The 22,452-nt window shown below is 47.6% G+C and overlaps 14 non-coding genes across 14 annotated transcripts; all 14 read left to right on the top strand.

Moving 5' to 3' along the window:
• The first annotated feature begins 352 nt into the window (after positions 1 to 352).
• trnag-gcc (transfer RNA glycine (anticodon GCC)) lies at positions 353 to 423 on the top strand. The gene has a single exon. It is a non-coding gene; the product is annotated as a tRNA-Gly (tRNA).
• A 1,540-nt stretch (positions 424 to 1,963) lies between these two features.
• Positions 1,964 to 2,034, top strand: trnag-gcc (transfer RNA glycine (anticodon GCC)). The gene has a single exon. It is a non-coding gene; the product is annotated as a tRNA-Gly (tRNA).
• Positions 2,035 to 3,574: 1,540 nt separating this feature from the next.
• trnag-gcc (transfer RNA glycine (anticodon GCC)) lies at positions 3,575 to 3,645 on the top strand. Its single transcript has one exon. It is a non-coding gene; the product is annotated as a tRNA-Gly (tRNA).
• Positions 3,646 to 5,185: 1,540 nt separating this feature from the next.
• On the top strand, positions 5,186 to 5,256 carry trnag-gcc (transfer RNA glycine (anticodon GCC)). Its single transcript has one exon. It is a non-coding gene; the product is annotated as a tRNA-Gly (tRNA).
• Positions 5,257 to 6,796: 1,540 nt separating this feature from the next.
• On the top strand, positions 6,797 to 6,867 carry trnag-gcc (transfer RNA glycine (anticodon GCC)). Its single transcript has one exon. It is a non-coding gene; the product is annotated as a tRNA-Gly (tRNA).
• A 1,540-nt stretch (positions 6,868 to 8,407) lies between these two features.
• trnag-gcc (transfer RNA glycine (anticodon GCC)) lies at positions 8,408 to 8,478 on the top strand. The gene has a single exon. It is a non-coding gene; the product is annotated as a tRNA-Gly (tRNA).
• A 1,529-nt stretch (positions 8,479 to 10,007) lies between these two features.
• Positions 10,008 to 10,078, top strand: trnag-gcc (transfer RNA glycine (anticodon GCC)). Its single transcript has one exon. It is a non-coding gene; the product is annotated as a tRNA-Gly (tRNA).
• A 1,540-nt stretch (positions 10,079 to 11,618) lies between these two features.
• trnag-gcc (transfer RNA glycine (anticodon GCC)) lies at positions 11,619 to 11,689 on the top strand. Its single transcript has one exon. It is a non-coding gene; the product is annotated as a tRNA-Gly (tRNA).
• Positions 11,690 to 13,218: 1,529 nt separating this feature from the next.
• trnag-gcc (transfer RNA glycine (anticodon GCC)) lies at positions 13,219 to 13,289 on the top strand. Its single transcript has one exon. It is a non-coding gene; the product is annotated as a tRNA-Gly (tRNA).
• A 1,540-nt stretch (positions 13,290 to 14,829) lies between these two features.
• trnag-gcc (transfer RNA glycine (anticodon GCC)) lies at positions 14,830 to 14,900 on the top strand. Its single transcript has one exon. It is a non-coding gene; the product is annotated as a tRNA-Gly (tRNA).
• A 1,540-nt stretch (positions 14,901 to 16,440) lies between these two features.
• On the top strand, positions 16,441 to 16,511 carry trnag-gcc (transfer RNA glycine (anticodon GCC)). Its single transcript has one exon. It is a non-coding gene; the product is annotated as a tRNA-Gly (tRNA).
• A 1,540-nt stretch (positions 16,512 to 18,051) lies between these two features.
• Positions 18,052 to 18,122, top strand: trnag-gcc (transfer RNA glycine (anticodon GCC)). Its single transcript has one exon. It is a non-coding gene; the product is annotated as a tRNA-Gly (tRNA).
• A 1,540-nt stretch (positions 18,123 to 19,662) lies between these two features.
• On the top strand, positions 19,663 to 19,733 carry trnag-gcc (transfer RNA glycine (anticodon GCC)). The gene has a single exon. It is a non-coding gene; the product is annotated as a tRNA-Gly (tRNA).
• A 1,540-nt stretch (positions 19,734 to 21,273) lies between these two features.
• trnag-gcc (transfer RNA glycine (anticodon GCC)) lies at positions 21,274 to 21,344 on the top strand. Its single transcript has one exon. It is a non-coding gene; the product is annotated as a tRNA-Gly (tRNA).
• Positions 21,345 to 22,452: the final 1,108 nt, after the last annotated feature.

Raw genomic sequence — 22,452 nt, 5'->3', positions numbered from 1 at the left:
CTCATTTCCATTTTAAGAATAGCGTTCTCCACTTGGTCCGGAAGCATCTAGGCAAACTATAATTTGCAAGTAATAATCTTGAGCCTCGAATCCTTGTCGTATTATTTACTTTATATATTTTGAAATAAAGAAACAGCGTTCAGATAAAATCCAACTAGTCAAACAAACAGCGCTTCATTGCGAGTTTCCTACTTGGTTTCTCGCTATATCAGCAATGGAGAAAGTCAGGGCTGCAGATGCTGGAGATTGGAGTCGGCATGCTGCGCCACAGGACAGAATATCAAGAATACCGGTTTAGTTTCCTGCTGGAGTTCAAACTGTAGTAAAGTTCTAGCGGGACCCGCCCGCAGGTGCATTGGTGGTTCAGTGGTAGAATTCTCGCCTGCCACGCGGGAGGCCCGGGTTCGATTCCCGGCCAATGCAACGCATTGCAGCACCCTTTATTTCAAATGCTGCACGGCTCGAACAGAGTTCGGCCCCATGCCACGGGTTTGCTTCGCCTGGCTGCGTGCACTCGCTAATGTCCTGCTGCGCGGTAAACAGGGTGTGTTCACTCAGCGTGTGGGATGGGATCGGATGGAAACGTCCGCTCTGCAGACTCCGTTTTTGAGCATTTTCATGGCGCAATCCATAGTTTTCTGGCATTAAGTAAAATCGACATAGTGAGATGACCGGCCGTGAGCCCAGAATGATGGGCCAGACTCCATACGCCGAATGAGATGAGAGTGGTGCTGGAAAAGCACAGCGGGGCAGGCAGCATCCGAGGACCGGCAAAATCGACCTCTCGAGCAGGAGTCCTTCATCAGGAAGGGTACTGTCATATATCCAAACATCTTCTGCTGCTTCATCAGTGACCTTCCTTCTGTCATATAGTCAGAAGTGGGCATTTTTGTTCACGATTGCATCATGGTAGCACCACCGAAAACTCCTCAGATACTGAAGCAGACCATACTAGGTTCAAATGCAGAAAGCCAATGCCCTCTGACGAACGCAATCGTCTTTCTTTGTGCTCGATGGGACTCCAACCAGTGGATAAACAAAGATTGGAAACCTTCTCAGTTCTTCACGACAGAGCGTCATTGATGTTCTAGCATTGAATATCTTTGAATAATGAGTGGCACAGACAGAGTCAATAGCCCGAGTCATAGTTTGAAGATATCAGGAGGAAAGTATCGAGGAGACGTCAGAGGTAGGTTCTTTACGCAGAGAGTTGTGAATGCATGGAATGGGTTGCCAGCCCGTCCAGTTGGAAGCAGAGTCATTGGCGTCATTTAAGGAACTGCTGGACGGGCACATGGAGAGCAGTGAGTTGAGGATTGCGTAGGTTACATTACATTCGGGTTGAACCTCGGCACAACATCGTGGGCCAAAGGGCCTGTTCTGTTCTGGACTTTTCTATGTTCTATGCTCTAGTTGAGGCTGGATTGGAGAAATCGTTGGAATGCTTCCAAAACCAAGAGATGGGCCGGAAAGTGAAGTTGATCATGAACTATAGCGAGCAGGCTTGATCTGCGGGCTATTCCTACCACCATCTCTATGTTGTTGTGTTTCAAAATATGAGCTGTGCTGACTGTGTGCACATAATACGTTAATGTTATAATTTAAGTAGAACTCATTTCCATTTTAAGAATAGCGTTCTCCACTTGGTCAGGAACCATCTAGGCTAACTATAATTTGCAAGTAATAATCTTGAGCCTCGAATCCTTGTCGTATTATTTACTTTATATATTTTGAAATAAAGAATCAGCGTTCAGATAAAATCCAACTAGTCAAACAAACAGCGCTTCATTGCGAGTTTCCTACTTGGTTTCTCGCTATATCAGCAATGGAGAAAGTCAGGGCTGCAGATGCTGGAGATTGGAGTCGGCATGCTGCGCCACAGGACAGAATATCAAGAATACCGGTTTAGTTTCCTGCTGGAGTTCAAACTGTAGTAAAGTTCTAGCGGGGCCCCCCCGCAGGTGCATTGGTGGTTCAGTGGTAGAATTCTCGCCTGCCACGCGGGAGGCCCGGGTTCGATTCCCGGCCAATGCAACGCATTGCAGCACCCTTTATTTCAAATGCTGCACGGCTCGAACAGAGTTCGGCCCCATGCCACGGGTTTGCTTCGCCTGGCTGCGTGCACTCGCCAATGTCTTGCTGCGCGATAAACAGGGTGTGTTCACTCAGCGTGTGAGATGGGATCGGATGGAAACGTCCGCTCTGCAGACTCCGTTTTTGAGCATTTTCATGGCGCAATCCATAGTTTTCTGGCATTAAGTAAAATCGACATAGTGAGATGACCGGCCGTGAGCCCAGAATGATGGGCCAGACTCCATACGCCGAATGAGATGAGAGTGGTGCTGGAAAAGCACAGCGGGGCAGGCAGCATCCGAGGACCGGCAAAATCGACCTCTCGAGCAGGAGTCCTTCATCAGGAAGGGTACTGTCATATATCCAAACATCTTCTGCTGCTTCATCAGTGACCTTCCTTCTGTCATATAGTCAGAAGTGGGCATTTTTGTTCACGATTGCATCATGGTAGCACCACCGAAAACTCCTCAGATACTGAAGCAGACCATACTAGGTTCAAATGCAGAAAGCCAATGCCCTCTGACGAACGCAATCGTCTTTCTTTGTGCTCGATGGGACTCCAACCAGTGGATAAACAAAGATTGGAAACCTTCTCAGTTCTTCACGACAGAGCGTCATTGATGTTCTAGCATTGAATATCTTTGAATAATGAGTGGCACAGACAGAGTCAATAGCCCGAGTCATAGTTTGAAGATATCAGGAGGAAAGTATCGAGGAGACGTCAGAGGTAGGTTCTTTACGCAGAGAGTTGTGAATGCATGGAATGGGTTGCCAGCCCGTCCAGTTGGAAGCAGAGTCATTGGCGTCATTTAAGGAACTGCTGGACGGGCACATGGAGAGCAGTGAGTTGAGGATTGCGTAGGTTACATTACATTCGGGTTGAACCTCGGCACAACATCGTGGGCCAAAGGGCCTGTTCTGTTCTGGACTTTTCTATGTTCTATGCTCTAGTTGAGGCTGGATTGGAGAAATCGTTGGAATGCTTCCAAAACCAAGAGATGGGCCGGAAAGTGAAGTTGATCATGAACTATAGCGAGCAGGCTTGATCTGCGGGCTATTCCTACCACCATCTCTATGTTGTTGTGTTTCAAAATATGAGCTGTGCTGACTGTGTGCACATAATACGTTAATGTTATAATTTAAGTAGAACTCATTTCCATTTTAAGAATAGCGTTCTCCACTTGGTCAGGAACCATCTAGGCTAACTATAATTTGCAAGTAATAATCTTGAGCCTCGAATCCTTGTCGTATTATTTACTTTATATATTTTGAAATAAAGAATCAGCGTTCAGATAAAATCCAACTAGTCAAACAAACAGCGCTTCATTGCGAGTTTCCTACTTGGTTTCTCGCTATATCAGCAATGGAGAAAGTCAGGGCTGCAGATGCTGGAGATTGGAGTCGGCATGCTGCGCCACAGGACAGAATATCAAGAATACCGGTTTAGTTTCCTGCTGGAGTTCAAACTGTAGTAAAGTTCTAGCGGGGCCCGCCCGCAGGTGCATTGGTGGTTCAGTGGTAGAATTCTCGCCTGCCACGCGGGAGGCCCGGGTTCGATTCCCGGCCAATGCAACGCATTGCAGCACCCTTTATTTCAAATGCTGCGCGGCTCGAACAGAGTTCGGCCCGATGCCACGGGTTTGCTTCGCCTGGCTGCGTGCACTCGCTAATGTCCTGCTGCGCGGTAAACAGGGTGTGTTCACTCAGCGTGTGGGATGGGATCGGATGGAAACGTCCGCTCTGCAGACTCCGTTTTTGAGCATTTTCATGGCGCAATCCATAGTTTTCTGGCATTAAGTAAAATCGACATAGTGAGATGACCGGCCGTGAGCCCAGAATGATGGGCCAGACTCCATACGCCGAATGAGATGAGAGTGGTGCTGGAAAAGCACAGCGGGGCAGGCAGCATCCGAGGACCGGCAAAATCGACCTCTCGAGCAGGAGTCCTTCATCAGGAAGGGTACTGTCATATATCCAAACATCTTCTGCTGCTTCATCAGTGACCTTCCTTCTGTCATATAGTCAGAAGTGGGCATTTTTGTTCACGATTGCATCATGGTAGCACCACCGAAAACTCCTCAGATACTGAAGCAGACCATACTAGGTTCAAATGCAGAAAGCCAATGCCCTCTGACGAACGCAATCGTCTTTCTTTGTGCTCGATGGGACTCCAACCAGTGGATAAACAAAGATTGGAAACCTTCTCAGTTCTTCACGACAGAGCGTCATTGATGTTCTAGCATTGAATATCTTTGAATAATGAGTGGCACAGACAGAGTCAATAGCCCGAGTCATAGTTTGAAGATATCAGGAGGAAAGTATCGAGGAGACGTCAGAGGTAGGTTCTTTACGCAGAGAGTTGTGAATGCATGGAATGGGTTGCCAGCCCGTCCAGTTGGAAGCAGAGTCATTGGCGTCATTTAAGGAACTGCTGGACGGGCACATGGAGAGCAGTGAGTTGAGGATTGCGTAGGTTACATTACATTCGGGTTGAACCTCGGCACAACATCGTGGGCCAAAGGGCCTGTTCTGTTCTGGACTTTTCTATGTTCTATGCTCTAGTTGAGGCTGGATTGGAGAAATCGTTGGAATGCTTCCAAAACCAAGAGATGGGCCGGAAAGTGAAGTTGATCATGAACTATAGCGAGCAGGCTTGATCTGCGGGCTATTCCTACCACCATCTCTATGTTGTTGTGTTTCAAAATATGAGCTGTGCTGACTGTGTGCACATAATACGTTAATGTTATAATTTAAGTAGAACTCATTTCCATTTTAAGAATAGCGTTCTCCACTTGGTCAGGAACCATCTAGGCTAACTATAATTTGCAAGTAATAATCTTGAGCCTCGAATCCTTGTCGTATTATTTACTTTATATATTTTGAAATAAAGAATCAGCGTTCAGATAAAATCCAACTAGTCAAACAAACAGCGCTTCATTGCGAGTTTCCTACTTGGTTTCTCGCTATATCAGCAATGGAGAAAGTCAGGGCTGCAGATGCTGGAGATTGGAGTCGGCATGCTGCGCCACAGGACAGAATATCAAGAATACCGGTTTAGTTTCCTGCTGGAGTTCAAACTGTAGTAAAGTTCTAGCGGGGCCCCCCCGCAGGTGCATTGGTGGTTCAGTGGTAGAATTCTCGCCTGCCACGCGGGAGGCCCGGGTTCGATTCCCGGCCAATGCAACGCATTGCAGCACCCTTTATTTCAAATGCTGCACGGCTCGAACAGAGTTCGGCCCCATGCCACGGGTTTGCTTCGCCTGGCTGCGTGCACTCGCCAATGTCTTGCTGCGCGATAAACAGGGTGTGTTCACTCAGCGTGTGAGATGGGATCGGATGGAAACGTCCGCTCTGCAGACTCCGTTTTTGAGCATTTTCATGGCGCAATCCATAGTTTTCTGGCATTAAGTAAAATCGACATAGTGAGATGACCGGCCGTGAGCCCAGAATGATGGGCCAGACTCCATACGCCGAATGAGATGAGAGTGGTGCTGGAAAAGCACAGCGGGGCAGGCAGCATCCGAGGACCGGCAAAATCGACCTCTCGAGCAGGAGTCCTTCATCAGGAAGGGTACTGTCATATATCCAAACATCTTCTGCTGCTTCATCAGTGACCTTCCTTCTGTCATATAGTCAGAAGTGGGCATTTTTGTTCACGATTGCATCATGGTAGCACCACCGAAAACTCCTCAGATACTGAAGCAGACCATACTAGGTTCAAATGCAGAAAGCCAATGCCCTCTGACGAACGCAATCGTCTTTCTTTGTGCTCGATGGGACTCCAACCAGTGGATAAACAAAGATTGGAAACCTTCTCAGTTCTTCACGACAGAGCGTCATTGATGTTCTAGCATTGAATATCTTTGAATAATGAGTGGCACAGACAGAGTCAATAGCCCGAGTCATAGTTTGAAGATATCAGGAGGAAAGTATCGAGGAGACGTCAGAGGTAGGTTCTTTACGCAGAGAGTTGTGAATGCATGGAATGGGTTGCCAGCCCGTCCAGTTGGAAGCAGAGTCATTGGCGTCATTTAAGGAACTGCTGGACGGGCACATGGAGAGCAGTGAGTTGAGGATTGCGTAGGTTACATTACATTCGGGTTGAACCTCGGCACAACATCGTGGGCCAAAGGGCCTGTTCTGTTCTGGACTTTTCTATGTTCTATGCTCTAGTTGAGGCTGGATTGGAGAAATCGTTGGAATGCTTCCAAAACCAAGAGATGGGCCGGAAAGTGAAGTTGATCATGAACTATAGCGAGCAGGCTTGATCTGCGGGCTATTCCTACCACCATCTCTATGTTGTTGTGTTTCAAAATATGAGCTGTGCTGACTGTGTGCACATAATACGTTAATGTTATAATTTAAGTAGAACTCATTTCCATTTTAAGAATAGCGTTCTCCACTTGGTCAGGAACCATCTAGGCTAACTATAATTTGCAAGTAATAATCTTGAGCCTCGAATCCTTGTCGTATTATTTACTTTATATATTTTGAAATAAAGAATCAGCGTTCAGATAAAATCCAACTAGTCAAACAAACAGCGCTTCATTGCGAGTTTCCTACTTGGTTTCTCGCTATATCAGCAATGGAGAAAGTCAGGGCTGCAGATGCTGGAGATTGGAGTCGGCATGCTGCGCCACAGGACAGAATATCAAGAATACCGGTTTAGTTTCCTGCTGGAGTTCAAACTGTAGTAAAGTTCTAGCGGGGCCCGCCCGCAGGTGCATTGGTGGTTCAGTGGTAGAATTCTCGCCTGCCACGCGGGAGGCCCGGGTTCGATTCCCGGCCAATGCAACGCATTGCAGCACCCTTTATTTCAAATGCTGCGCGGCTCGAACAGAGTTCGGCCCGATGCCACGGGTTTGCTTCGCCTGGCTGCGTGCACTCGCTAATGTCCTGCTGCGCGGTAAACAGGGTGCGTTCACTCAGCGTGTGGGATGGGATCGGATGGAAACGTCCGCTCTGCAGACTCCGTTTTTGAGCGTTTTCATGGCGCAATCCATAGTTTTCTGGCATTAAGTAAAATCGACATAGTGAGATGACTGGCCGTGAGCCCAGAATGATGGGCCAGACTCCATACGCCGAATGAGATGAGAGTGGTGCTGGAAAAGCACAGCGGGGCAGGCAGCATCCGAGGACCGGAAAAATCGACCTCTCGAGCAGGAGTCCTTCATCAGGAAGGGTACTGTCATATATCCAAACATCTTCTGCTGCTTCATCAGTGACCTTCCTTCTGTCATATAGTCAGAAGTGGGCATTTTTGTTCACGATTGCATCATGGTAGCACCACCGAAAACTCCTCAGATACTGAAGCAGACCATACTAGGTTCAAATGCAGAAAGCCAATGCCCTCTGACGAACGCAATCGTCTTTCTTTGTGCTCGATGGGACTCCAACCAGTGGATAAACAAAGATTGGAAACCTTCTCAGTTCTTCACGACAGAGCGTCATTGATGTTCTAGCATTGAATATCTTTGAATAATGAGTGGCACAGACAGAGTCAATAGCCCGAGTCATAGTTTGAAGATATCAGGAGGAAAGTATCGAGGAGACGTCAGAGGTAGGTTCTTTACGCAGAGAGTTGTGAATGCATGGAATGGGTTGCCAGCCCGTCCAGTTGGAAGCAGAGTCATTGGCGTCATTTAAGGAACTGCTGGACGGGCACATGGAGAGCAGTGAGTTGAGGATTGCGTAGGTTACATTACATTCGGGTTGAACCTCGGCACAACATCGTGGGCCAAAGGGCCTGTTCTGTTCTGGCCTTTTGTATGTTCTATGCTCTAGTTGAGGCTGGATTGGAGAAATCGTTGGAATGCTTCCAAAACCAAGAGATGGGCCGGAAAGTGAAGTTGATCATGAACTATAGCGAGCAGGCTTGATCTGCGGGCTATTCCTACCACCATCTCTATGTTGTTGTGTTTCAAAATATGAGCTGTGCTGACTGTGTGCATATAATACGTTAATGTTATAATTTAAGTAGAACTCATTTCCATTTTAAGAATAGCGTTCTCCACTTGGTCAGGAAGCATCTAGGCAAACTATAATTTGCAAGTAATAATCTTGAGCCTCGAATCCTTGTCGTATTATTTACTTTATATATTTTGAAATAAAGAAACAGCGTTCAGATAAAATCCAACTAGTCAAACAAACAGCGCTTCATTGCGAGTTTCCTACTTGGTTTCTCGCTATATCAGCAATGGAGAAAGTCAGGGCTGCAGATGCTGGAGATTGGAGTCGGCATGCTGCGCCACAGGACAGAATATCAAGAATACCGGTTTAGTTTCCTGCTGGAGTTCAAACTGTAGTAAAGTTCTAGCGGGGCCCGCTCGCAGGTGCATTGGTGGTTCAGTGGTAGAATTCTCGCCTGCCACGCGGGAGGCCCGGATTCGATTCCCGGCCAATGCAACGCATTGCAGCACCCTTTATTTCAAATGCTGCACGGCTCGAACAGAGTTCGGCCCCATGCCACGGGTTTGCTTCGCCACTCGCTAATGTCCTGCTGCGCGGTAAACAGGGTGTGTTCACTCAGCGTGTGGGATGGGATCGGATGGAAACGTCCGCTCTGCAGACTCCGTTTTTGAGCATTTTCATGGCGCAATCCATAGTTTTCTGGCATTAAGTAAAATCGACATAGTGAGATGACCGGCCGTGAGCCCAGAATGATGGGCCAGACTCCATACACCGACTGAGATGAGAGTGGTGCTGGAAAAGCACAGCGGGGCAGGCAGCATCCGAGGACCGGCAAAATCGACCTCTCGAGCAGGAGTCCTTCATCAGGAAGGGTACTGTCATATATCCAAACATCTTCTGCTGCTTCATCAGTGACCTTCCTTCTGTCATATAGTCAGAAGTGGGCATTTTTGTTCACGATTGCATCATGGTAGCACCACTGACAACTCCTCAGATACTGAAGCAGACCATACTAGGTTCAAATGCAGAAAGCCAATGCCCTCTGACGAACGCAATCGTCTTTCTTTGTGCTCGATGGGAATCCAACCAGCGGATAAACAAAGATTGGAAACCTTCTCAGTTCTTCACGACAGAGCGTCATTGATGTTCTAGTATTGAATATCTTTGAATAATGAGTGGCATAGACAGAGTCAATAGCCCGAGTCATAGTTTGAAGATATCAGGAGGAAAGTATCGAGGAGACGTCAGAGGTAGGTTCTTTACGCAGAGAGTTGTGAATGCATGGAAGGGGTTGCCAGCCCGTCCACTTGGAAGCAGAGTCATTGGCGTCATTTCAGGAACTGCTGGACGGGCACATGGAGAGCAGTGAGTTGAGGATTGCGTAGGTTACATTACATTCGGGTAGAACCTCGGCACAACATCGTGGGCCAAAGGGCCTGTTCTGTTCTGGCCTTTTGTATGTTCTATGCTCTAGTTGAGGCTGGATTGGAGAAATCGTTGGAATGCTTCCAAAACCAAGAGATGGGCCGGAAAGTGAAGTTGATCATGAACTATAGCGAGCAGGCTTGATCTGCGGGCTATTCCTACCACCATCTCTATGTTGTTGTGTTTCAAAATATGAGCTGTGCTGACTGTGTGCACATAATACGTTAATGTTATAATTTAAGTAGAACCCATTTCCATTTTAAGAATAGCGTTCTCCACTTGGTCAGGAAGCATCTAGGCAAACTATAATTTGCAAGTAATAATCTTGAGCCTCGAATCCTAGTCGTATTATTTACTTTATATATCTTGAAATAAAGAAACAGCGTTCAGATAAAATCCAACTAGTCAAACAAACAGCGCTTCATTGCGAGTTTCCTACTTGGTTTCTCGCTATATCAGCAATGGAGAAAGTCAGGGCTGCAGATGCTGGAGATTGGAGTCGGCATGCTGCGCCACAGGACAGAATATCAAGAATACCGGTTTAGTTTCCTGCTGGAGTTCAAACTGTAGTAAAGTTCTAGCGGGGCCCGCCCGCAGGTGCATTGGTGGTTCAGTGGTAGAATTCTCGCCTGCCACGCGGGAGGCCCGGGTTCGATTCCCGGCCAATGCAACGCATTGCAGCACCCTTTATTTCAAATGCTGCACGGCTCGAACAGAGTTCGGCCCGATGCCACGGGTTTGCTTCGCCTGGCTGCGTGCACTCGCTAATGTCCTGCTGCGCGGTAAACAGGGTGCGTTCACTCAGCGTGTGGGATGGGATCGGATGGAAACGTCCGCTCTGCAGACTCCGTTTTTGAGCATTTTCATGGCGCAATCCATAGTTTTCTGGCATTAAGTAAAATCGACATAGTGAGATGACTGGCCGTGAGCCCAGAATGATGGGCCAGACTCCATACGCCGAATGAGATGAGAGTGGTGCTGGAAAAGCACAGCGGGGCAGGCAGCATCCGAGGACCGGAAAAATCGACCTCTCGAGCAGGAGTCCTTCATCAGGAAGGGTACTGTCATATATCCAAACATCTTCTGCTGCTTCATCAGTGACCTTCCTTCTGTCATATAGTCAGAAGTGGGCATTTTTGTTCACGATTGCATCATGGTAGCACCACCGAAAACTCCTCAGATACTGAAGCAGACCATACTAGGTTCAAATGCAGAAAGCCAATGCCCTCTGACGAACGCAATCGTCTTTCTTTGTGCTCGATGGGACTCCAACCAGTGGATAAACAAAGATTGGAAACCTTCTCAGTTCTTCACGACAGAGCGTCATTGATGTTCTAGCATTGAATATCTTTGAATAATGAGTGGCACAGACAGAGTCAATAGCCCGAGTCATAGTTTGAAGATATCAGGAGGAAAGTATCGAGGAGACGTCAGAGGTAGGTTCTTTACGCAGAGAGTTGTGAATGCATGGAATGGGTTGCCAGCCCGTCCAGTTGGAAGCAGAGTCATTGGCGTCATTTAAGGAACTGCTGGACGGGCACATGGAGAGCAGTGAGTTGAGGATTGCGTAGGTTACATTACATTCGGGTTGAACCTCGGCACAACATCGTGGGCCAAAGGGCCTGTTCTGTTCTGGCCTTTTGTATGTTCTATGCTCTAGTTGAGGCTGGATTGGAGAAATCGTTGGAATGCTTCCAAAACCAAGAGATGGGCCGGAAAGTGAAGTTGATCATGAACTATAGCGAGCAGGCTTGATCTGCGGGCTATTCCTACCACCATCTCTATGTTGTTGTGTTTCAAAATATGAGCTGTGCTGACTGTGTGCATATAATACGTTAATGTTATAATTTAAGTAGAACTCATTTCCATTTTAAGAATAGCGTTCTCCACTTGGTCAGGAAGCATCTAGGCAAACTATAATTTGCAAGTAATAATCTTGAGCCTCGAATCCTTGTCGTATTATTTACTTTATATATTTTGAAATAAAGAAACAGCGTTCAGATAAAATCCAACTAGTCAAACAAACAGCGCTTCATTGCGAGTTTCCTACTTGGTTTCTCGCTATATCAGCAATGGAGAAAGTCAGGGCTGCAGATGCTGGAGATTGGAGTCGGCATGCTGCGCCACAGGACAGAATATCAAGAATACCGGTTTAGTTTCCTGCTGGAGTTCAAACTGTAGTAAAGTTCTAGCGGGGCCCGCCCGCAGGTGCATTGGTGGTTCAGTGGTAGAATTCTCGCCTGCCACGCGGGAGGCCCGGGTTCGATTCCCGGCCAATGCAACGCATTGCAGCACCCTTTATTTCAAATGCTGCACGGCTCGAACAGAGTTCGGCCCCATGCCACGGGTTTGCTTCGCCACTCGCTAATGTCCTGCTGCGCGGTAAACAGGGTGTGTTCACTCAGCGTGTGGGATGGGATCGGATGGAAACGTCCGCTCTGCAGACTCCGTTTTTGAGCATTTTCATGGCGCAATCCATAGTTTTCTGGCATTAAGTAAAATCGACATAGTGAGATGACCGGCCGTGAGCCCAGAATGATGGGCCAGACTCCATACACCGACTGAGATGAGAGTGGTGCTGGAAAAGCACAGCGGGGCAGGCAGCATCCGAGGACCGGCAAAATCGACCTCTCGAGCAGGAGTCCTTCATCAGGAAGGGTACTGTCATATATCCAAACATCTTCTGCTGCTTCATCAGTGACCTTCCTTCTGTCATATAGTCAGAAGTGGGCATTTTTGTTCACGATTGCATCATGGTAGCACCACTGACAACTCCTCAGATACTGAAGCAGACCATACTAGGTTCAAATGCAGAAAGCCAATGCCCTCTGACGAACGCAATCGTCTTTCTTTGTGCTCGATGGGAATCCAACCAGCGGATAAACAAAGATTGGAAACCTTCTCAGTTCTTCACGACAGAGCGTCATTGATGTTCTAGTATTGAATATCTTTGAATAATGAGTGGCATAGACAGAGTCAATAGCCCGAGTCATAGTTTGAAGATATCAGGAGGAAAGTATCGAGGAGACGTCAGAGGTAGGTTCTTTACGCAGAGAGTTGTGAATGCATGGAAGGGGTTGCCAGCCCGTCCACTTGGAAGCAGAGTCATTGGCGTCATTTCAGGAACTGCTGGACGGGCACATGGAGAGCAGTGAGTTGAGGATTGCGTAGGTTACATTACATTCGGGTAGAACCTCGGCACAACATCGTGGGCCAAAGGGCCTGTTCTGTTCTGGCCTTTTGTATGTTCTATGCTCTAGTTGAGGCTGGATTGGAGAAATCGTTGGAATGCTTCCAAAACCAAGAGATGGGCCGGAAAGTGAAGTTGATCATGAACTATAGCGAGCAGGCTTGATCTGCGGGCTATTCCTACCACCATCTCTATGTTGTTGTGTTTCAAAATATGAGCTGTGCTGACTGTGTGCACATAATACGTTAATGTTATAATTTAAGTAGAACCCATTTCCATTTTAAGAATAGCGTTCTCCACTTGGTCAGGAAGCATCTAGGCAAACTATAATTTGCAAGTAATAATCTTGAGCCTCGAATCCTAGTCGTATTATTTACTTTATATATCTTGAAATAAAGAAACAGCGTTCAGATAAAATCCAACTAGTCAAACAAACAGCGCTTCATTGCGAGTTTCCTACTTGGTTTCTCGCTATATCAGCAATGGAGAAAGTCAGGGCTGCAGATGCTGGAGATTGGAGTCGGCATGCTGCGCCACAGGACAGAATATCAAGAATACCGGTTTAGTTTCCTGCTGGAGTTCAAACTGTAGTAAAGTTCTAGCGGGGCCCGCCCGCAGGTGCATTGGTGGTTCAGTGGTAGAATTCTCGCCTGCCACGCGGGAGGCCCGGGTTTGATTCCCGGCCAATGCAACGCATTGCAGCACCCTTTATTTCAAATGTTGCACGGCTCGAACTGAGTTCGGCCCGATGCCCCGGGTTTGCTTCGCCTGGCTGCGTGCACTCGCCAATGTCCTGCTGCGCGATAAACAGGGTGTGTTCAATCAGCGTGTGGGATGGGATCGGATGGAAACGTCCGCTCTGCAGACTCCGTTTTTGAGCATTTTCATGGCGCAATCCATAGTTTTCTGGCATTAAGTAAAATCGACATAGTGAGATGACCGGCCGTGAGCCCAGAATGATGGGCCAGACTCCATACGCCGAATGAGATGAGAGTGGTGCTGGAAAAGCACAGCGGGGCAGGCAGCATCCGAGGACCGGCAAAATCGACCTCTCGAGCAGGAGTCCTTCATCAGGAAGGGTACTGTCATATATCCAAACATCTTCTGCTGCTTCATCAGTGACCTTCCTTCTGTCATATAGTCAGAAGTGGGCATTTTTGTTCACGATTGCATCATGGTAGCACCACCGAAAACTCCTCAGATACTGAAGCAGACCATACTAGGTTCAAATGCAGAAAGCCAATGCCCTCTGACGAACGCAATCGTCTTTCTTTGTGCTCGATGGGACTCCAACCAGTGGATAAACAAAGATTGGAAACCTTCTCAGTTCTTCACGACAGAGCGTCATTGATGTTCTAGCATTGAATATCTTTGAATAATGAGTGGCACAGACAGAGTCAATAGCCCGAGTCATAGTTTGAAGATATCAGGAGGAAAGTATCGAGGAGACGTCAGAGGTAGGTTCTTTACGCAGAGAGTTGTGAATGCATGGAATGGGTTGCCAGCCCGTCCAGTTGGAAGCAGAGTCATTGGCGTCATTTAAGGAACTGCTGGACGGGCACATGGAGAGCAGTGAGTTGAGGATTGCGTAGGTTACATTACATTCGGGTTGAACCTCGGCACAACATCGTGGGCCAAAGGGCCTGTTCTGTTCTGGCCTTTTGTATGTTCTATGCTCTAGTTGAGGCTGGATTGGAGAAATCGTTGGAATGCTTCCAAAACCAAGAGATGGGCCGGAAAGTGAAGTTGATCATGAACTATAGCGAGCAGGCTTGATCTGCGGGCTATTCCTACCACCATCTCTATGTTGTTGTGTTTCAAAATATGAGCTGTGCTGACTGTGTGCACATAATACGTTAATGTTATAATTTAAGTAGAACTCATTTCCATTTTAAGAATAGCGTTCTCCACTTGGTCAGGAACCATCTAGGCAAACTATAATTTGCAAGTAATAATCTTGAGCCTCGAATCCTTGTCGTATTATTTACTTTATATATTTTGAAATAAAGAAACAGCGTTCAGATAAAATCCAACTAGTCAAACAAACAGCGCTTCATTGCGAGTTTCCTACTTGGTTTCTCGCTATATCAGCAATGGAGAAAGTCAGGGCTGCAGATGCTGGAGATTGGAGTCGGCATGCTGCGCCACAGGACAGAATATCAAGAATACCGGTTTAGTTTCCTGCTGGAGTTCAAATTGTAGTAAAGTTCTAGCGGGGCCCGCCCGCAGGTGCATTGGTGGTTCAGTGGTAGAATTCTCGCCTGCCACGCGGGAGGCCCGGATTCGATTCCCGGCCAATGCAACGCATTGCAGCACCCTTTATTTCAAATGCTGCACGGCTCGAACCGAGTTCGGCCCCATGCCACGGGTTTGCTTCGCCTGGCTGCGTGCACTCGCTAATGTCCTGCTGCGCGGTAAACAGGGTGTGTTCCCTCAGCGTGTGGGATGGGATCGGATGGAAACGTCCGCTCTGCAGACTCCGTTTTTGAGCATTTTCATGGCGCAATCCATAGTTTTCTGGCATTAAGTAAAATCGACATAGTGAGATGACCGGCCGTGAGCCCAGAATGATGGGCCAGACTCCATACGCCGAATGAGATGAGAGTGGTGCTGGAAAAGCACAGCGGGGCAGGCAGCATCCGAGGACCGGCAAAATCGACCTCTCGAGCAGGAGTCCTTCATCAGGAAGGGTACTGTCATATATCCAAACATCTTCTGCTGCTTCATCAGTGACCTTCCTTCTGTCATATAGTCAGAAGTGGGCATTTTTGTTCACGATTGCATCATGGTAGCACCACTGACAACTCCTCAGATACTGAAGCAGACCATACTAGGTTCAAATGCAGAAAGCCAATGCCCTCTGACGAACGCAATCGTCTTTCTTTGTGCTCGATGGGAATCCAACCAGCGGATAAACAAAGATTGGAAACCTTCTCAGTTCTTCACGACAGAGCGTCATTGATGTTCTAGTATTGAATATCTTTGAATAATGAGTGGCATAGACAGAGTCAATAGCCCGAGTCATAGTTTGAAGATATCAGGAGGAAAGTATCGAGGAGACGTCAGAGGTAGGTTCTTTACGCAGAGAGTTGTGAATGCATGGAAGGGGTTGCCAGCCCGTCCACTTGGAAGCAGAGTCATTGGCGTCATTTCAGGAACTGCTGGACGGGCACATGGAGAGCAGTGAGTTGAGGATTGCGTAGGTTACATTACATTCGGGTTGAACCTCGGCACAACATCGTGGGCCAAAGGGCCTGTTCTGTTCTGGACTTTTCTATGTTCTATGCTCTAGTTGAGGCTGGATTGGAGAAATCGTTGGAATGCTTCCAAAACCAAGAGATGGGCCGGAAAGTGAAGTTGATCATGAACGAAAGCGAGCAGGCTTGATCTGCGGGCTATTCCTACCACCATCTCTATGTTGTTGTGTTTCAAAATATGAGCTGTGCTGACTGTGTGCACATAATACGTTAATGTTATAATTTAAGTAGAACCCATTTCCATTTTAAGAATAGCGTTCTCCACTTGGTCAGGAAGCATCTAGGCAAACTATAATTTGCAAGTAATAATCTTGAGCCTCGAATCCTAGTCGTATTATTTACTTTATATATCTTGAAATAAAGAAACAGCGTTCAGATAAAATCCAACTAGTCAAACAAACAGCGCTTCATTGCGAGTTTCCTACTTGGTTTCTCGCTATATCAGCAATGGAGAAAGTCAGGGCTGCAGATGCTGGAGATTGGAGTCGGCATGCTGCGCCACAGGACAGAATATCAAGAATACCGGTTTAGTTTCCTGCTGGAGTTCAAACTGTAGTAAAGTTCTAGCGGGGCCCGCCCGCAGGTGCATTGGTGGTTCAGTGGTAGAATTCCCGCCTGCCACGCGGGAGGCCCGGGTTCGATTCCCGGCCAATGCAACGCATTGCAGCACCCTTTATTTCAAATGCTGCACGGCTCGAACAGAGTTCGGCCCCATGCCACGGGTTTGCTTCGCCTGGCTGCGTGCACTCGCCAATGTCCTGCTGCGCGATAAACAGGGTGTGTTCGATCAGCGTGTGGGATGGGATCGGATGGAAACGTCCGCTCTGCAGGCTCCGTTTTTGAGCATTTTCATGGCGCAATCCATAGTTTTCTGGCATTAAGTAAAATCGACATAGTGAGATGACCGGCCGTGAGCCCAGAATGATGGGCCAGACTCCATACACCGACTGAGATGAGAGTGGTGCTGGAAAAGCACAGCGGGGCAGGCAGCATCCGAGGACCGGCAAAATCGACCTCTCGAGCAGGAGTCCTTCATCAGGAAGGGTACTGTCATATATCCAAACACCTTCTGCTGCTTCATCAGTGACCTTCCTTCTGTCATATAGTCAGAAGTGGGCATTTTTGTTCACGATTGCATCATGGTAGCACCACTGACAACTCCTCAGATACTGAAGCAGACCATACTAGGTTCAAATGCAGAAAGCCAATGCCCTCTGACGAACGCAATCGTCTTTCTTTGTGCTCGATGGGAATCCAACCAGCGGATAAACAAAGATTGGAAACCTTCTCAGTTCTTCACGACAGAGCGTCATTGATGTTCTAGTATTGAATATCTTTGAATAATGAGTGGCATAGACAGAGTCAATAGCCCGAGTCATAGTTTGAAGATATCAGGAGGAAAGTATCGAGGAGACGTCAGAGGTAGGTTCTTTACGCAGAGAGTTGTGAATGCATGGAAGGGGTTGCCAGCCCGTCCACTTGGAAGCAGAGTCATTGGCGTCATTTCAGGAACTGCTGGACGGGCACATGGAGAGCAGTGAGTTGAGGATTGCGTAGGTTACATTACATTCGGGTAGAACCTCGGCACAACATCGTGGGCCAAAGGGCCTGTTCTGTTCTGGCCTTTTGTATGTTCTATGCTCTAGTTGAGGCTGGATTGGAGAAATCGTTGGAATGCTTCCAAAACCAAGAGATGGGCCGGAAAGTGAAGTTGATCATGAACTATAGCGAGCAGGCTTGATCTGCGGGCTATTCCTACCACCATCTCTATGTTGTTGTGTTTCAAAATATGAGATGTGCTGACTGTGTGCACATAATACGTTAATGTTATAATTTAGGTAGAACTCATTTCCATTTTAAGAATAGCGTTCTCCACTTGGTCAGGAAGCATCGAGGCAAACTATAATTTGCAAGTAATAATCTTGAGCCTCGAATCCTTGTCGTATTATTTACTTTATATATTTTGAAATAAAGAAACAGCGTTCAGATAAAATCCAACTAGTCAAACAAACAGCGCTTCATTGCGAGTTTCCTACTTGGTTTCTCGCTATATCAGCAATGGAGAAAGTCAGGGCTGCAGATGCTGGAGATTGGAGTCGGCATGCTGCGCCACAGGACAGAATATCAAGAATACCGGTTTAGTTTCCTGCTGGAGTTCAAACTGTAGTAAAGTTCTAGCGGGGCCCGCCCGCAGGTGCATTGGTGGTTCAGTGGTCGAATTCTCGCCTGCCACGTCGGAGGCCCGGGTTCGATTCCCGGCCAATGCAACGCATTGCAGCACCCGTTATTTCAAATGCTGCACGGCTCGAACAGAGTTCGGCCCCATGCCACGGGTTTGCTTCGCCTGGCTGCGTGCACTCGCTAATATCCTGCTGCGCGGTAAACAGGGTGTGTTCACTCAGCGTGTGGGATTGGATCGGATGGAAACGTCCGCTCTGCAGACTCCGTTTTTGAGCATTTTCATGGCGCAATCCATAGTTTTCTGGCATTAAGTAAAATCGACATAGTGAGATGACCGGCCGTGAGCCCAGAATGATGGGCCAGACTCCATACACCGACTGAGATGAGAGTGGTGCTGGAAAAGCACAGCGGGGCAGGCAGCATCCGAGGACCGGCAAAATCGACCTCTCGAGCAGGAGTCCTTCATCAGGAAGGGTACTGTCATATATCCAAACATCTTCTGCTGCTTCATCAGTGACCTTCCTTCTGTCATATAGTCAGAAGTGGGCATTTTTGTTCACGATTGCATCATGGTAGCACCACTGACAACTCCTCAGATACTGAAGCAGACCATACTAGGTTCAAATGCAGAAAGCCAATGCCCTCTGACGAACGCAATCGTCTTTCTTTGTGCTCGATGGGAATCCAACCAGCGGATAAACAAAGATTGGAAACCTTCTCAGTTCTTCACGACAGAGCGTCATTGATGTTCTAGTATTGAATATCTTTGAATAATGAGTGGCATAGACAGAGTCAATAGCCCGAGTCATAGTTTGAAGATATCAGGAGGAAAGTATCGAGGAGACGTCAGAGGTAGGTTCTTTACGCAGAGAGTTGTGAATGCATGGAATGGGTTGCCAGCCCGTCCAGTTGGAAGCAGAGTCATTGGCGTCATTTAAGGAACTGCTGGACGGGCACATGGAGAGCAGTGAGTTGAGGATTGCGTAGGTTACATTACATTCGGGTTGAACCTCGGCACAACATCGTGGGCCAAAGGGCCTGTTCTGTTCTGGACTTTTCTATGTTCTATGCTCTAGTTGAGGCTGGATTGGAGAAATCGTTGGAATGCTTCCAAAACCAAGAGATGGGCCGGAAAGTGAAGTTGATCATGAACGAAAGCGAGCAGGCTTGATCTGCGGGCTATTCCTACCACCATCTCTATGTTGTTGTGTTTCAAAATATGAGCTGTGCTGACTGTGTGCACATAATACGTTAATGTTATAATTTAAGTAGAACCCATTTCCATTTTAAGAATAGCGTTCTCCACTTGGTCAGGAAGCATCTAGGCAAACTATAATTTGCAAGTAATAATCTTGAGCCTCGAATCCTAGTCGTATTATTTACTTTATATATCTTGAAATAAAGAAACAGCGTTCAGATAAAATCCAACTAGTCAAACAAACAGCGCTTCATTGCGAGTTTCCTACTTGGTTTCTCGCTATATCAGCAATGGAGAAAGTCAGGGCTGCAGATGCTGGAGATTGGAGTCGGCATGCTGCGCCACAGGACAGAATATCAAGAATACCGGTTTAGTTTCCTGCTGGAGTTCAAACTGTAGTAAAGTTCTAGCGGGGCCCGCCCGCAGGTGCATTGGTGGTTCAGTGGTAGAATTCCCGCCTGCCACGCGGGAGGCCCGGGTTCGATTCCCGGCCAATGCAACGCATTGCAGCACCCTTTATTTCAAATGCTGCACGGCTCGAACAGAGTTCGGCCCCATGCCACGGGTTTGCTTCGCCTGGCTGCGTGCACTCGCCAATGTCCTGCTGCGCGATAAACAGGGTGTGTTCACTCAGCGTGTGGGATGGGATCGGATGGAAACGTCCGCTCTGCAGGCTCCGTTTTTGAGCATTTTCATGGCGCAATCCATAGTTTTCTGGCATTAAGTAAAATCGACATAGTGAGATGACCGGCCGTGAGCCCAGAATGATGGGCCAGACTCCATACACCGACTGAGATGAGAGTGGTGCTGGAAAAGCACAGCGGGGCAGGCAGCATCCGAGGACCGGCAAAATCGACCTCTCGAGCAGGAGTCCTTCATCAGGAAGGGTACTGTCATATATCCAAACACCTTCTGCTGCTTCATCAGTGACCTTCCTTCTGTCATATAGTCAGAAGTGGGCATTTTTGTTCACGATTGCATCATGGTAGCACCACTGACAACTCCTCAGATACTGAAGCAGACCATACTAGGTTCAAATGCAGAAAGCCAATGCCCTCTGACGAACGCAATCGTCTTTCTTTGTGCTCGATGGGAATCCAACCAGCGGATAAACAAAGATTGGAAACCTTCTCAGTTCTTCACGACAGAGCGTCATTGATGTTCTAGTATTGAATATCTTTGAATAATGAGTGGCATAGACAGAGTCAATAGCCCGAGTCATAGTTTGAAGATATCAGGAGGAAAGTATCGAGGAGACGTCAGAGGTAGGTTCTTTACGCAGAGAGTTGTGAATGCATGGAAGGGGTTGCCAGCCCGTCCACTTGGAAGCAGAGTCATTGGCGTCATTTCAGGAACTGCTGGACGGGCACATGGAGAGCAGTGAGTTGAGGATTGCGTAGGTTACATTACATTCGGGTAGAACCTCGGCACAACATCGTGGGCCAAAGGGCCTGTTCTGTTCTGGCCTTTTGTATGTTCTATGCTCTAGTTGAGGCTGGATTGGAGAAATCGTTGGAATGCTTCCAAAACCAAGAGATGGGCCGGAAAGTGAAGTTGATCATGAACTATAGCGAGCAGGCTTGATCTGCGGGCTATTCCTACCACCATCTCTATGTTGTTGTGTTTCAAAATATGAGATGTGCTGACTGTGTGCACATAATACGTTAATGTTATAATTTAGGTAGAACTCATTTCCATTTTAAGAATAGCGTTCTCCACTTGGTCAGGAAGCATCGAGGCAAACTATAATTTGCAAGTAATAATCTTGAGCCTCGAATCCTTGTCGTATTATTTACTTTATATATTTTGAAATAAAGAAACAGCGTTCAGATAAAATCCAACTAGTCAAACAAACAGCGCTTCATTGCGAGTTTCCTACTTGGTTTCTCGCTATATCAGCAATGGAGAAAGTCAGGGCTGCAGATGCTGGAGATTGGAGTCGGCATGCTGCGCCACAGGACAGAATATCAAGAATACCGGTTTAGTTTCCTGCTGGAGTTCAAACTGTAGTAAAGTTCTAGCGGGGCCCGCCCGCAGGTGCATTGGTGGTTCAGTGGTCGAATTCTCGCCTGCCACGTCGGAGGCCCGGGTTCGATTCCCGGCCAATGCAACGCATTGCAGCACCCTTTATTTCAAATGCTGCACGGCTCGAACAGAGTTCGGCCCCATGCCACGGGTTTGCTTCGCCTGGCTGCGTGCACTCGCTAATATCCTGCTGCGCGGTAAACAGGGTGTGTTCACTCAGCGTGTGGGATTGGATCGGATGGAAACGTCCGCTCTGCAGACTCCGTTTTTGAGCATTTTCATGGCGCAATCCATAGTTTTCTGGCATTAAGTAAAATCGACATAGTGAGATGACCGGCCGTGAGCCCAGAATGATGGGCCAGACTCCATACACCGACTGAGATGAGAGTGGTGCTGGAAAAGCACAGCGGGGCAGGCAGCATCCGAGGACCGGCAAAATCGACCTCTCGAGCAGGAGTCCTTCATCAGGAAGGGTACTGTCATATATCCAAACATCTTCTGCTGCTTCATCAGTGACCTTCCTTCTGTCATATAGTCAGAAGTGGGCATTTTTGTTCACGATTGCATCATGGTAGCACCACTGACAACTCCTCAGATACTGAAGCAGACCATACTAGGTTCAAATGCAGAAAGCCAATGCCCTCTGACGAACGCAATCGTCTTTCTTTGTGCTCGATGGGAATCCAACCAGCGGATAAACAAAGATTGGAAACCTTCTCAGTTCTTCACGACAGAGCGTCATTGATGTTCTAGTATTGAATATCTTTGAATAATGAGTGGCATAGACAGAGTCAATAGCCCGAGTCATAGTTTGAAGATATCAGGAGGAAAGTATCGAGGAGACGTCAGAGGTAGGTTCTTTACGCAGAGAGTTGTGAATGCATGGAATGGGTTGCCAGCCCGTCCAGTTGGAAGCAGAGTCATTGGCGTCATTTAAGGAACTGCTGGACGGGCACATGGAGAGCAGTGAGTTGAGGATTGCGTAGGTTACATTACATTCGGGTTGAACCTCGGCACAACATCGTGGGCCAAAGGGCCTGTTCTGTTCTGGCCTTTTGTATGTTCTATGCTCTAGTTGAGGCTGGATTGGAGAAATCGTTGGAATGCTTCCAAAACCAAGAGATGGGCCGGAAAGTGAAGTTGATCATGAACTATAGCGAGCAGGCTTGATCTGCGGGCTATTCCTACCACCA

The sequence above is a fragment of the Chiloscyllium punctatum genome, chromosome 30 (assembly GCF_047496795.1).
Source record: "Chiloscyllium punctatum isolate Juve2018m chromosome 30, sChiPun1.3, whole genome shotgun sequence".
Lineage (NCBI taxonomy): Eukaryota > Metazoa > Chordata > Chondrichthyes > Orectolobiformes > Hemiscylliidae > Chiloscyllium > Chiloscyllium punctatum.
Note: the sequence above shows the minus strand (reverse complement) of the source record. Positions and strands in the feature narration are given on the sequence as shown.